We start from the raw sequence: 14,574 nt of genomic DNA, 5'->3' as shown, positions 1-14,574 counted from the left end.
CTTACAAACGACATGGGCCAGGGCTGTAAAGTGGGGGGGCCATTGGGGGCCAAATTAAGTCAAGTCAATTTTATGTACATAGCCCAAAATCACAATCAAAAAAACAAACAACGTCCTCTGTCCTCAGACCCCCCAAAAAACCCTTGAAGCTGGAAAAGAAATGGAAGAAACCTCAGAGAAGGGATCCCTCTCCCAGGACCGACAGACAATAGATTGTCCAGGAGGACAACTGAGCAGGCCGAGGCACCGGCAAGTGATGCCTGAGCCACACAACGTCCTCCCCACCATGTTCCCCTGGAAGACTTATAAGGCCCTAATTACCTATTAACTCTTACTCTAACACCTTAACATAAAGCATTACCACAGTTTTACTGGAATTTCATGATTCATGTTAGTGAGGGCGTCAGATGTCGATATCAGTGACACAATCATGAAGTCATCCACTGTAGCTGAGCCATAAACGTATAATGCTTGATGATGTGTAGTCTCATACAGAGCCCAACTTTACAGCTTGAACTCGCAACATACAGAACCTACTGCTGATCTCAAGACAGTCAGGAACAACTGGTCCAAATGATGATCAGTCATTTTGAATTTCCACCCCTACCGTTCACTGAAAATCTTTTATATATATATTAAGAATTGTATCTTGAAATTTAATGTGTCAAATCTCCTCCAGTGATAAATATCTGTAAATGCTTAAAAGCTGCAGGTTAATTGGCACTAAAAGGTCGAAGTGATTGATAGGCTGACTAATATTTTATATAATGTAGTAAAGCAATATCCCTGCACTCACAACGTACAGCCAGCTGCCAAGCTAATGGTCGCTAGGCTCGTTAGGTACTGCTTACTCAACATCTCTGTTGATTTCCTCTGTGAGCCTCTCTGCCCACTAAGATCGACATTTGCTCCATAAATGACTCAAGCCCCCACACACAAACCCATTTTAGACATCGGCCGGACTAAAATGGGTTGATTGCATTCAGGTGAGGCTGGCTGCATGTTTGTGACTGCTCTCTGTGGCCGCTGTATTCCACTCTGGGTTTTTTCCACATTACCAAAGTAATGGTCCTGACAGAGCAGCAGAGAGACACAACAGGGACGGATATTAGCTCCAACTAGTAACCCTCAGAATTAACAGTACAGATCATGACCTTAACTGTTAAACAAAGAAAATAAACTCATCTTTTATGTGTCCAATGGAAACAAATGGAATGGCAAGACATAATGCAACTCAAGATGATGGTTAGGCATAAGGAATACATCTGATGCTGATCGTTGCTGTTGCGACTGGTGTGATCCCTTAGCATGATGGTCATTTTTTATCTTTTTAAGTTGGAGTATCATGCCCTGATCACCAGACTACCTCTGGAATAACTGTTTAGTTTTCAGAAAACCAGAAATTCATTCATTATCCGAAACTACTCATCCTTTGCAGGGTTGCGGGGGGCTGGCGTCGTTCCCAGCTGACATTGGGCGAGCGGCGGGGTACAAGTCACCAGTTCATCACAGGGCTGACATACAGGGACAAACACCCATTCACACTCACATTTGCTCCTACGGGCAATTAAGAATTACCAATTTACCTAACGTGCATGTTTTTGGAGTGTTGGAGCAAGCACACTGGGAGAACATGCAAACTGCAGGGTCTCGATCTCAGGGCCTCCTCCAGGTGATACAAGGCAACAGCACTAACCACTGTGCCACCGTGCTGCCTAGGAAGAAAGAAAGAAAGAATCCTATTTTTTTTTTTTTTTTTTTTTTTGCCCTTTCGTGTGTTTTATTTAAAATTATGGTTTAATTTACATTTTAATAGATTTATTATTATGTATTATTAGCAATATTAAACAGTCTTGAGTTGTCTTTATGCCCACTGGAGTGCACAGATGTATTTTCAGTTACAGAAAAAAGATATATGAGAAAAATATTAAAATCTGGTTGAAAGTGTTTCTATCATTCTATCAAACCTGCCTGGATTTCTCAATCACTGTTTATACCACTGATGCATGGTGTCCACACTCAAAAAACATATATTGAAAAAAAACTGTATTTGTTTTTTCACTTGTTTAAGAGTAAAACATTATTACTTTGAGTTAATAATTTATACATGAAAGGGCTCGTCTCACCTGCTGTCACTTGGAATTGGGGTAATCAGGTCATTCAAAATATCTTTAATTAAGTTAACTCTCACTGTTCATTGTTTGTATCCAGGGTTGGAAGTAACTGATTACAGCTACTCAAATTACTCTCATTGAGTCATTGAGTCATTTTTTGGGTACATTTATGAGTATTTTTTCAAGTCTGTAACTTAACTCATATGCAAGCATGCGTTACACCATATAATCTACTTAGTTACTACATACTTGAGTAATTAGTATAATTTTAAATAATATCTAAACATTTCATCTGCATTTTTGTCGCCACTGAGGCTATCCAATCACAAAGGGGCCAATGAAAACCCTGACATACGGACAGAAAGCACTGAACTCTGCAGCAGGCCATGACCTCTGAGCAGCACAGAGCAGGAGCTGGGAGTAATTCAGACCGAAGATGTGTAGGAACAGAAACCCCCTTTTGATTGAATGCCTGCTATTGGTAATGCATTAAATGTTGATGTTCAAAAAGTAACTAATACTCTGAGTATTGTTTTAATTCACGTCTTTGTGTGTTTTATTGGACACTTCAGCCTCTGCGTACTGCAATCTCTGCTTCCTATCGGCTCTTAGTATCTTTAACACACCTGTGTGCATTATATTGAGCATGCAGGAGGAATATGAATAAACGGCCTGCACTGGTACAGTGTGGCTGTCTGCTTACAGGTCATATTTGATCTGAACATGGGGTTTCCTAACGCGTTACGTAATCTGTGGCTGTTGCACATTCAAATGTTTTCTCTTTAGCAGGAAAGTCCCAGTGTGTGTGTGTGAGAGAGAGAGAGAGAGAGAGAGGATGGGTGCATGGTGGTGGGCTTAAGGGTAATGGGGTTAGGTAGTCTGGTCAAAGTACAGGATGAATGCTGCTATCTAACCTGCCTCACTTCACTCATATCATATATAATAAAGAAATAAGCAAAAAATATAGTTTAAAAATCTAAAGCAAACCTATAAAATACTGTAATAGTCGGAGGTAATGGCTACTGCTAACATTAATACATCTGAGTGCCACCCATCACAGATGTTATGTAGAAGGTCTGAACTTAAGTTCAGGGAATTTTTTTGACAAACAAGTAGAGAACATCCTGCCCACGTGCAAGAACTGAAGATACACACAGCAAACAAACCTTATATGTGCACAGGACACTGGTGACAGAACTAATCAGGCTCTTAACTCAAGTCAAAGGAAACTAGAAAGTCTCTATTCCAAAAAAATAAACAAATAAAAGTAGAGAAATATTTTTCAACAAAGTGAAAGTCATTCTAAAAAATAATGGCCCATGTGAGAATATAGAATTATAAATACCGACACATTAAAGCAGGTGGGACAATCATTGCAACAGAGCAACTGTAACCTACAGTGACTCAAGCAAGTCCCTGCATATTGATTTAACTGCTGTAACTGAGTGAATGAAAACACAGTAGATCTGTAGCAGCTGAGCCTCACACTCCTCTCTGACCTAAAACTCATTATTTTTGTCTCCATTGTCCAATTTTCCATCCGTCCATGATGGGATGTTTTCTTTAATGGGTGAACCATGTGCAGCCTGCAGGAGGTTACTCTTCACCCACCCATATACACACGCACAGATACACACAGATATACACAGATACACACAGATGCACACACACATAGAGATACCCTCACACACTCATATACCAGCAAACATATGAGGACAAGGCAGTTAATGGGTAAGACCGTTGGTTATTCTCTAACACCTCACAGGTTGAATTTTCTTCAACTTACACCGGATCTCGATGTTGCAGAGTTCCTGTTTGAATAAGTAACTTTTTTTAATCGCCATTCTTGTTTTTCCACGTTTTAAACCTTCCACCACGAACACTGGCAGTGTGTTGTACTTGCTCGTACAGCCATTTGAAAGGTCACAGCTCATTCATCACAAGAGCCCGGGGTCAGAGGTCACGACGTCCGTTTTTCATCTGCTCTCGTTGAACAGTGTTCAGGAGTTCAGTCTGTGCATTTATGTCATGGAGGTACTGTATTTTATGTTGTTTAATAAGAACATGCAACTCTCCAGACACATTGGTGACAGGTGATAAATAAGTTTAGCTAAATAATTTACATGGATGTAAAACCAAAAGTTAGCACACCCTAGATGTTGATAATGATCCATTGCACAGAAACACAGCTACAAATAACCTCAGTGAGTCGGCTTCGTCGGTCTGTAAACCCGACCGTGATGATCCGCAAGGTGAGGGTCATGGGGATAGCCGAGACAGCACGTCTGCTATTGAGCTAATCTGTTAGCACATTAACTGCCAGCGGACCGCTATTGGCTGTGACCGACAATCTGAACAGATCTGCTAAAATACAAGGTGACAGACAAACGCCTTAATGAATTTCCTTTATTAATAGAGCTGTAAATCAAAAATCAGAAAGTAATTTATATTGAAGGGATCCTTAAATGTTGTTTGCATAATTATTCATAATGGTGGTAGGCTGGCTTGCTACAAGTCATGTGTTTATTGCTTAATGATTGTTTTTATATTTGGAATTTTGTGTTATGGGCTTCTTCGCTGCTCGAGTTCATCTACAGGTAATTAAGAAGACAGTAGTTTTATAGCAAGGCTATAAAACATAAGCCTCCTGATGCCTTCAGCTGTCACCTTCACTCATGTAACTCTCACAGCAGTGTGTTGAGTCTCCCATGACAAGGTCACATGACATACATGACAGATGAAGGCATCAGTGCGCTACCTTATGGCACCCTATACCCCGCCCAGAGGGATTTTTTTAATTGGATTTTGGATTATTGCAGAAAATAACCTCTGTGGCAAACACAAGTTTATGATGCCTGATGTTAAATGTCCCTGACAACCTCCGTAGTCTAATCTAGCCTCATGTTAGCATCCTCTTTTATGGCATGCAAACGCTTTATAATTCAAACATGGTGTGTTTACTGACGTATTTTATGTCGTAAAACAAAGTGTGAAATTCTCAGAGGCTTGTGTTAGGCACAGATCTTATTTCAGGCATTTAACCAAAACCCATCCATTAAACCCACTGACTTCAAGACGAGGGAACTGGAAGCAAAAAATGCTAAAATACTTCCAGGTTTTAGGACACTATTGGAAGTTTACAGGAAAGGTAAAAAGGCATTCATTTGTATTTGAGCCTAGTTTTGACAAAGTTGTACCAATACCAAACAAAGAGTTTCCACAGTATATATATACTGTATGTATATAAAACATCTATGGATCCATTCCATAAATATATCACCTAATTATATCTGTATCACGGTTACATTATTACAAAATGAATGGTGCCAAACGAGGACAACTGCCAACCCGGTGCCAGGCTAATGACATCTGAGCTTCAAAAGGTCTCAGTGCTTTTAAAAACCCTACCGCCATTATGGGCTATAAGTTAACACCATATAAGCACTGCCATTGGTGGTTGCCTGACAGTAAATTTGCTGGCAGATTAGCCTGCTAATGATAGTGCTAGCTTGGCATGTTATCCTTTGCTTGCAGGTCAAAACAGCCCCTCATGAGTTTTACATAATTTACACCCTTACAACAGTTTGGGTGATAAGTTTACAGTTTGCCTTCAGTTTTTCTAACTTGTGTGTTTGACTGTCTGAATTCTTGAGTTTCCTGCTCAGTCTTATTCTTTGGTGATTTTGCTTTGTCTCAGTAATTAACTTGGTGAGCTGAAGATCAAAACTACAATAATAAGACCCAAAAAGCTTCTTTATCTCATACATGAAGTGACTGGATGATGTTAGTAACAGCACTCTCCCCGGGCGATGTGATGACCGTCTGGAGAATGAGGAGAAGTGAAAACTCAAACTCAGGCCTGTCGCAGTGTTCTGCCTCTCCTCTGTGTGTAGACCAGAGAGGTTGGAGGCGATGGGAGAGAGCGTGGGGGAGTGTGTTCGGTGGACAGCCATTCATCCTGAGCTAAGGGAACGTTTCCAAATCTCCCCCCTGACATTCTTCTGGGCTCAAAGAAGCCCCGGGACAGAAGTGGCCCAAAACTGGCACAGACCGCCCCGACGTTGCCAGGGACAGCCACTCTGCCGAGGCGTTGCTGGGGCCCAACGCTGTTTTGTCTTCCGTTCTCACCTCACTTCCTGGTTTGGAAAAGGAGGCTGGCTGATCATTAACCACCAGAAGGACCCCATACTACACTGTATGTCCACACGCAACCAGGCCTCAGCACAGGCTTACATATCTTTATTCAGTTAGCTATTTCTGTCTTCACTCAGTGGCACAGGCTTTCTTTCTTTTCCACTCTGAAGCAAACATCCATCCAGTGTGTCGTCAGGCAGGTTTCTTCACCTAAAGGAAGGATTATTCATACCTGAAGTGATTACACAGGCTGGCTGCCAAATGAGTCGGGTCACAGTGTTCCATGTCCTGTCACGACAGCTTATAGTGTACCTTAAAAAAGTTAAATTATATCTTATAACTGGATTGATACTGTCATATGGACCTGATGGTAAATGGACAGCACCTGCCCAATTCCATTCCATTCCAGTCTGTTGAAGTGTTCAGCTGTCTTTACACCAAATCCGGGTTCACAGAGTTTAGCCTAAGGGTGGTGTGGCGGTGTGGGAGTGTCGCTCCATGATGTGTTGTGAACTTTAAATCCCCGCCGATCAGTTTGCCGAAAGGCGAAGCTGCTATGTTGTTATGCTGCTAGCATGCTGGTCCTACCAGGGATTGTTTGTCCTCATGAACAAATTAAAAATCATAGTAAACAACCAAGACGCAAAGCATTCCGTGTTTTAAACTGGGGCACAAGACCAAACCGACTGATCACAAGTGAAACATAATGCTACACAAAGAAATGTCTGCTGTGTATCTTCTGTAGCATTTATCCATGCTGAACAGCACTGACCCCGTCTGCTCTGTCTGAGATCTGCGGTCTCTGCCAGAGGAGGTAAAGTGTGCCGGGCCTAGAGATCATCGGCACGCACAGATGAAAACAAAGGTGTTATAAACTGGTGCACAATGCCAACCTGAGTGAATACACATGATACATTACGTTACACTCCACTGTGGTTTGTGATGTGATTGACCACCGCAACGTGACGTGTGTCTCTAAAAGTTGGGTCTGTTTCAACATTCGCCGCAGCTGAGCAGATTTCCCAGTTTATCTGTCACACTAAGTCATTGCCTTTATCAGATTTGGTTTTAAACTTCTCTCAATACAAATTGTTTGGCAGGAAACAGCAGCCACTCGCTCTTCTTCTTCATCTTCCAACCCGGCCACTTCTGGGCACTCCGACCTCTGTGGATGGAGACCCGCTCCCTATTTAGAGACGGCTCTTTCTACGGTAATGAAAACACAACAACTCTTGTTTTCAGATGATTATACACTAAATAAAACATACTTATGAATATTATATTCCATTTCTGCCAAGTCTGTTCTGCTAGATGCCACTACATATTTCACACAGTACCTTTAAGGCAAAAAAAGGAAAGCAGTAGAGTGTGATGTGATGTAAATTGGGATTTGGCCAATGAGAAACTTTCCTTTACTCTGACAGACACCAGCTGATATTACATCGTGCCATTAATTAGATCAGTTCTCCTTCACAGCTCTGGGATCAGCTAGTTATGTTACTGTTCTAATAGTCCTGGTGGTTGGTCTTAATGTGTTGGTATTTTTCTGTTTAGTGTCTTAATACGATCCATTTTCTTATTGAATTTACAGCAGAGGCTCATCAGGTACACTATCACTCACAATCCATCCATTTTCTATAATATACTGTAAGTGTATTATCGTGTGACCAGCTGGTTTTTCAAAATAATACTTTCAATAAAATATGAACTGCTGCAACAGAAAGTGAGCTAGTGGTAAGCTAAGTTTGGGGGCAGTCTTTTTTAATCTGATATCTGTGGTTTATGGAGTGTTGTCAGGTCATATTACCTCCTCATGAATGTGGATGTGTGTTTTCAACTTTTGCCAGCAGTAGCAACTGGTAGTTAGACAAAACTGCAAACAAACGACAAACACATGAGGGCCGCATGAGGCTAATAAGTGTCAAATTTGTATGTATTTCTTAATAGCCGCAATATTTTTTTAATCTAAATTAAGACTGAGAACCATTAAAATACAACTGATTACATCATGTGTTTTTTTTTTTGTTAAACCCTTGAAAGTGTTTTATTTTGCCCAGGTTTGTAGGCAGCTGTCCCAGTGGTGTCCCAGGAAATCAGTGGAAAACACTGAACTGCCCAGTTTTCATGCTTTCAACTGGAAATGAGCATTGTCCGAGGATTCTTTAGTGGTTTTGGAAACTATTTAACTTCCATGAACGACGCCAGAGCCACAACAAAGTGTGCCTGCCATGAATCCATGTGTACACGCAAGCACAAGAACAGCGTCTTGGTACAAGCCTGAAAACTCTTGTTATATTTATAGTTAAGCATATTCCAGGACACGTCTTTTACACTCTCCAGTATCCAATCTTACTTCAATTACATAGATATGAAGAATATTTTGTAAGAAATAACACAATGAGTGTGATAGGACTCATTTAGAGACACCTTAGTTATTAAATACGGTATCATGTGTACTGAATCCAAGAATGAATCCTCTTAGCTCCTGAATCCTCTTAAGGACAACCCGTGAGTTTCCACTCAACCTGCCTGCATTCCTGCAGGAGTGCGACCGTGTGCAGCACTGCAATGAATCAGCTCCTGTAAGATAATGACTCGATTAAAGTAGTAATTTCATTCCGTTTTTTAGTCAAGAAAATCTGGGGAATTCCATACTTACAGCAAGAACCACCACCAAGAGAAAACTTTTAACTTATTCTTTGACATTTCGAGGGCGCCATTTCCCAGAAATCATGCCATGACATCATCAAAGTAAATAGGGCATTTTCACATGTCACAGGGGGAAAAGCAGAGGTCTAAATAATAAAATGAATGATGGCTGAATTCCATTTAGTTGCTTCAGAGTTGCTTCGTACACACTGAGCAGACAAAGGGCAACACTGGCAAATATTTTTTTTTTTTTAAAGTTCGGTTTTGGTTTCCATTAAAGATATATAGCTATTTAGTTGCTAAATGCTAGACTATGTTCACCAGCTGGACCCTAGTCTAATCTAGACTTTAAGCTAAAAGACACTAAGAAGCGAAAAATATTTTTGTGCTCATTTAGCCCGTCCTCATCAGAAAAATGACAGTAGAGGTTGACTGTGAAAGCAGCTTATTGCAACATAAATTTACATTTATTGTTAAGCGTCGACCTCTAGTGGCAGTAGTAATTATTACCACAGCAAAGGAGGAAGTCAGGTGAAATAGTAGATTGACAACGGTGAGTTGTTTTAACCTAGTAGCGTGGTTAACTTACTTCACGTACATGACTTAGCTTACGTATGTAAAGTAAGTATATACATACTCTGCGAAACTTCTGAGTTGTGCTGGAAGCCGGTTGTTAGTTTATGATAGACTCAATTTCTAAACTAATGAAGCTATTGTTGCTCTCTGTTAACAGAGCAGAGACTGAGACACTGAGGCACTGAGACGAGGCACTCGAGAATATGTCACATGTCGAGGAGAATCTAACCCGAGTTTTTCACAAAGAAATCCAGCAGCGTTGAACAACTTCAACAAATGGTCCACAGGAAAGAGACGGGGAAGGTCTTATTTTTCTTGTCACGTTAAATCTGGTCACACATGGCAAATTAAAAAGATTATACATGTAGATTGATACATTACATAGAGCCTCTTAAAGTTACATGAATAATGCATAAAATAAAGTTCTCCTAAACCTAACCAAACTGACACTGTATGATGAAGGTCTGGTACACCTGTTGCTGGTACGCTGCAACAGCCAGTGCAATGTGGTTTTGGGAACAGTGATGTGTGTCATTTTTGGGAGTAACTGGCAATCAACCCATTCAGTCACATCGGTATGAAAGTGTTTTGGTTTATCACGTACAGGTATACAAAGCATTAATTAGTGCAGTTAAAAGACTTTTCCCAGATCACCCTGCACATATTATGTAAAGGTTACGTGTAAGACATGCAGTCTGGTAGATCACATCAGTTTTAGTTACACATTTATTCAGCACTCGAAAGGAAACAAGAAAGACATAAAACTTCAGTTAGACGGCTGCCAGTAAATGTCTGTACGTTTTGGTTAAATAATACATGTTTTAGCTGATATGCTGCCAGAACCATATCCTGTCCAATCAATGAATGACAGAGTTTGTCTAGACTTTTTATTTATACTCGTTCAATGATTGTGAATGTGGAGGGGTGTCTGTGCGCGTGACAGAGAGATAGAGACACAGGAACATTATCAGACGGATGAAACATCTTTGCTATTCTTTGATCCTTAGATCACATTCATTATAATACGATTTTTACCTGGATGTTGGATTATTCTATTTTGACTCTGTTTTTGAACTGAAATGGAAAAATGTTGCAGTTAATTGCTATTGCCTGCCGGTTTGCAGATATTTTGCTAAACTAATATTTGAAACTAAATGCTGCTCAAATATTACAGAGCAGGATGTCACTTTAAAGCCTTCACTTTGTCAAATCTAACTTGAATTTGAATTTACAGTTAGTTGGAACATTGCGTATTGATATGTGCTGACTTACAGGAGATCACAGGTCTGTCTGCAGTCTTTGTCTGTATCCATGAGATATTTAGGTTAAAAGAAAGAGACCATTTTAGATTAACAGCAGTAAGACGGCCCCTCATGTCTCGACTCAGCTCCTGTGTTGTTCATCAGAAAAAGTGAAAGATGAAGAAATGGTCCTTTAAGATGTCCTTATTATACTTTATATGGCCTGTAACTGCTTGATTGACAGCGACAGACAGAACGTGAAATGCACTGGTTTACTATTTCCTGTTGCAGCGACTGTGTGAGGAAGCGGTTTCACTAAGTTATCTGGAAAGACGTCACAAGAACCCACTCAGATGTTTATCAGGAGATGTATATTCCTTTTTACTCACTTTACTCACTCAAGTTGACCAGATAGCTGAGAATAAACCTACCTCATGGAACAGGCAGCTGCATGTAGACATCTTCAAGAGGAAAAGAAGCCCTGGTAAATTCTGGAGAAAAAGAAATGTACAACACGTGGAAATGAGTGGGGCAGAAAAAATAAATGAATTACAAACTTTGGTTCAGCTGTGTATCTGTGACGGCTGATAATTTATCAGGGCATATACCATGTTTAAAACCAAATTTTAAGTGTTTCAGGGGAAATAAGTGGATTCTTTTGCTGAGAGTGAAATGAACCTACAGCGAGCCTGGCTGTGTGCAAAGGCGACAAAATCCACCTGCCATGTTCTATGCTAAGTTAGCTGTCTGCTGCTATAGGTAGCCTATATGGAACTGGTATATGAAAAGGCAACTCTGCAAGAAAGTGATTATTTCCCAAAATGTCGGACCATTTCTTTAAATTGAATTGCCAATATAAATCATTCGATCCCTGTTAGTGACTCAGAATATTCTCTAACAGGAAGGACCAGTGCTCATTCCCTGCATTAGCAACAAGAGACATGCATTAATGTCTAAAAGTCCCTGAGTAAAGACACTGCACTCCAGCCTGCTCCAGAAGAACATCCTCTCCCTTTCACTCCTCTTGTCCAACACATATTTGTATGCGTGAGTCAGAGGAATATGCAAATGCTTAATTGCAGTGTAGTTATATGGGTACAGACTGGAAGCAAGTCACAACCTCCAGTCACCTACGCTTCTGGGTAAAAGTACCCAACAAAACCACCCAGAGACCACAGTGTGACTGACTCTCATTCCCCTGTCATTACTGGGTGTTTGCGCTGCGTGCAAGCTGCCTCAGCTCACCAATTTGCCAGCTTCAGGGGGATGTGGATGGATTGTGACCCTCTGCTCTCTGAATGATGCCGGTGCTGCTGATACTGAGCCGAGCGGCTGTATGGCAACAGGCAAACAGCACAACAAAGCTGCAGGTTCTCCAGGGACGTTGTTAGAGCTGCTGCTCGCCTCGGAGGCTGGAACACACAACACACACATACACACTGCAATCCCTTACTGAAAAACAGCTCCAGTAGTACATAATATTATGCAAATATGACAGCCCATCAAGCACCGCAACATTATAGAAATAATTGTCGGGACTACAGGAGATGTAAAAAAGCAATAAAACCATATTATGATAATAAAAAAATTAAAAAAGTGGGTTGGCAAGGCAAGACCAATTGTATGTACTGTGAGAGGAATACATATGAGATAGGTCAAGATGTATGGTGACAATAATAAGGGCTTAAAGCTGCGACAATTAGCAATGTTAACAATAGATCAAATGAGTGTAATGTGAAATATATTGCCTCGAACAAACCCAAAGAAAATTTAACACAAAACTCGATGGAGCGCTTTAGCATCTTTCAGGGGCTGCAGCTTCTCTGTTTTGCTTCAATCTCGATGCTCTCTAATGGTGCCTTCAGACCAAACGTGATATTTGCCTCACATTACACTTTCGAGTTTGATTGCGGGATTGTTAATTGTTATTCGCATTACTCACGCAGCACCCAGCTCAGTGACTTTCACCGTCTGGAGCTGCGCCTGCACCGCTGAGTCTTGATCGACCAATTAATCGATAATAATAATGACGCCGAAATAACAACATCATAATACTACCTTGTAAAAAGCCTGAATTATTGCTTTGTCAGGTCTGTTGGCTAGACAGCAAGCGAACAACTTAAAATGCTTGTTCCCTGAGTTTGGATCTATCAGGGCTATGCTGTGCTGAGACATATTTCCATGACTTACCAGGTAGTCCGACTTTCTTGCTCACTCTCACCTTCTTTGTCCTGTCTACGTACAAGTAGATGTGATATCGTACAGCTCTGGGTATTTTCATACAGCCACGGTTTTCCTCTCCTCTATTGCTGTTCATGTATGTCTGGACATTAGCGATGCTAACGTCATGACATCAGTGTGAATGTCAACACCAACAGGCCTTCGTGACATGTCAGCCTTGCTTGAGTTTAATATTTTCAACTCACGGAATGCGCAAATGATGTGAGTTTCGCATGTTCACGTCATTCGTGCCGCCCGGTGCCAATACACACAATTTACGTCTTTTCATTGACTTTGTATGTAATCTAGACGCTGAATAGTTCACCTCATGTTTGGTCTGAATGCGCCATAAGGAAAAAGGGTGTTACATGTTGTGCAGATAGTGAAGCCCATTGAAGACAATTTGTGTTTTGTGATATTGGGCTGTATAAATAAAATTTGCCTTGACTTGAAGCTCATTAATCAGTTTCCATTAGCAGTTGGCAGCTGTTTTCTGGAAAAAACAGCTCTGACAATATCCACTGTACACCTACACTGCAACGCAGACATATGCCTCTTTTCCACCAAATTAACTCTAGTGGTTGAACCGGTTCAAACCATGATGCCAACTAGCTCACCAGCCCTTAGTTCCACCAGTTTTGAGTACAACCATTGTAATGAAGGAAACGTTATCAACAGAGGATATTGCACGTGAAACAGAATATGACATGCCCACTTCGGTTTTGAACTTAAGATCAAGAAAAAGCACTCCACCGGTAGGTCTATAAACCCACCTAAAGTACATGACACAACAAAGAGTCCTCATATGATAATGCAAATCACGACGATGTACACAACTTCCATGTACACAACTGGCAGTTGGGTAAGGGTTAGGGTTAGTGAGAAAATTTGTTTATTTCTGCCGTCATTGTAACATTTAAAGATATACAGTTAGGCAAAGTGGTCTGAACTATATGTGGTGTTTCTGCTGTTATTGTATGTATTGTGCTGCTTTGCTAGTGTCTTTGATATCGACCCAACAGTGACATCTCGGACTGACTGCTAATTTTGGGTAGACTCAAACTCAAGTTAAGTATCTGAGCACTTGCACGTGTCACTAGGGCTTGGCCTATAAAATGAGTGCCTGTGTTTCAGTGTATCTTGATCTTGATGAAGGCCTGATGGCTGATACGTCTGTCATTTTCATTTTCATTTTCAGTCTGTGGCTGAACAGACCAATTAGGTCTTCAACCTCACGTCAAAGGGGCGATATGTAAGGATTTAGTTAAAAAACATTCAAAAATGTACTAAAGGCCATCAACAGAATGTGAAGAGATAAAGTTTTGCTGTTATGACATGTATTTATTGTGTTGCAAGGAAGTTAGCATGCTAACCAGCTAGCCCCAGCCCGTCCTGGTCTGAAGCCCCTGTGCTAGCGGTGTAAACACAAACACACATCTGGTCCCCGAGCTCCCAGTCTGGACCGCTAGCTGCATAGCCAACTGAGCTAACTAGCTAATGGCAGCTGCAGTTAGAGGCAGTTGGCGGTTGCTCAGGTGATACTGTACACTGCTCCTTATTTGTTTTCAGTATGAATTTGACAGGTTGTCAATTCTTACATATTGCTCCTTTAAGTGTTGTTTTAATGAGATATGAAAGCA

This window comes from Pagrus major, chromosome 6 (genome assembly GCF_040436345.1).
Source record: "Pagrus major chromosome 6, Pma_NU_1.0".
Taxonomy (NCBI): domain Eukaryota; kingdom Metazoa; phylum Chordata; class Actinopteri; order Spariformes; family Sparidae; genus Pagrus; species Pagrus major.
This window is presented reverse-complemented; position numbering follows the sequence as displayed.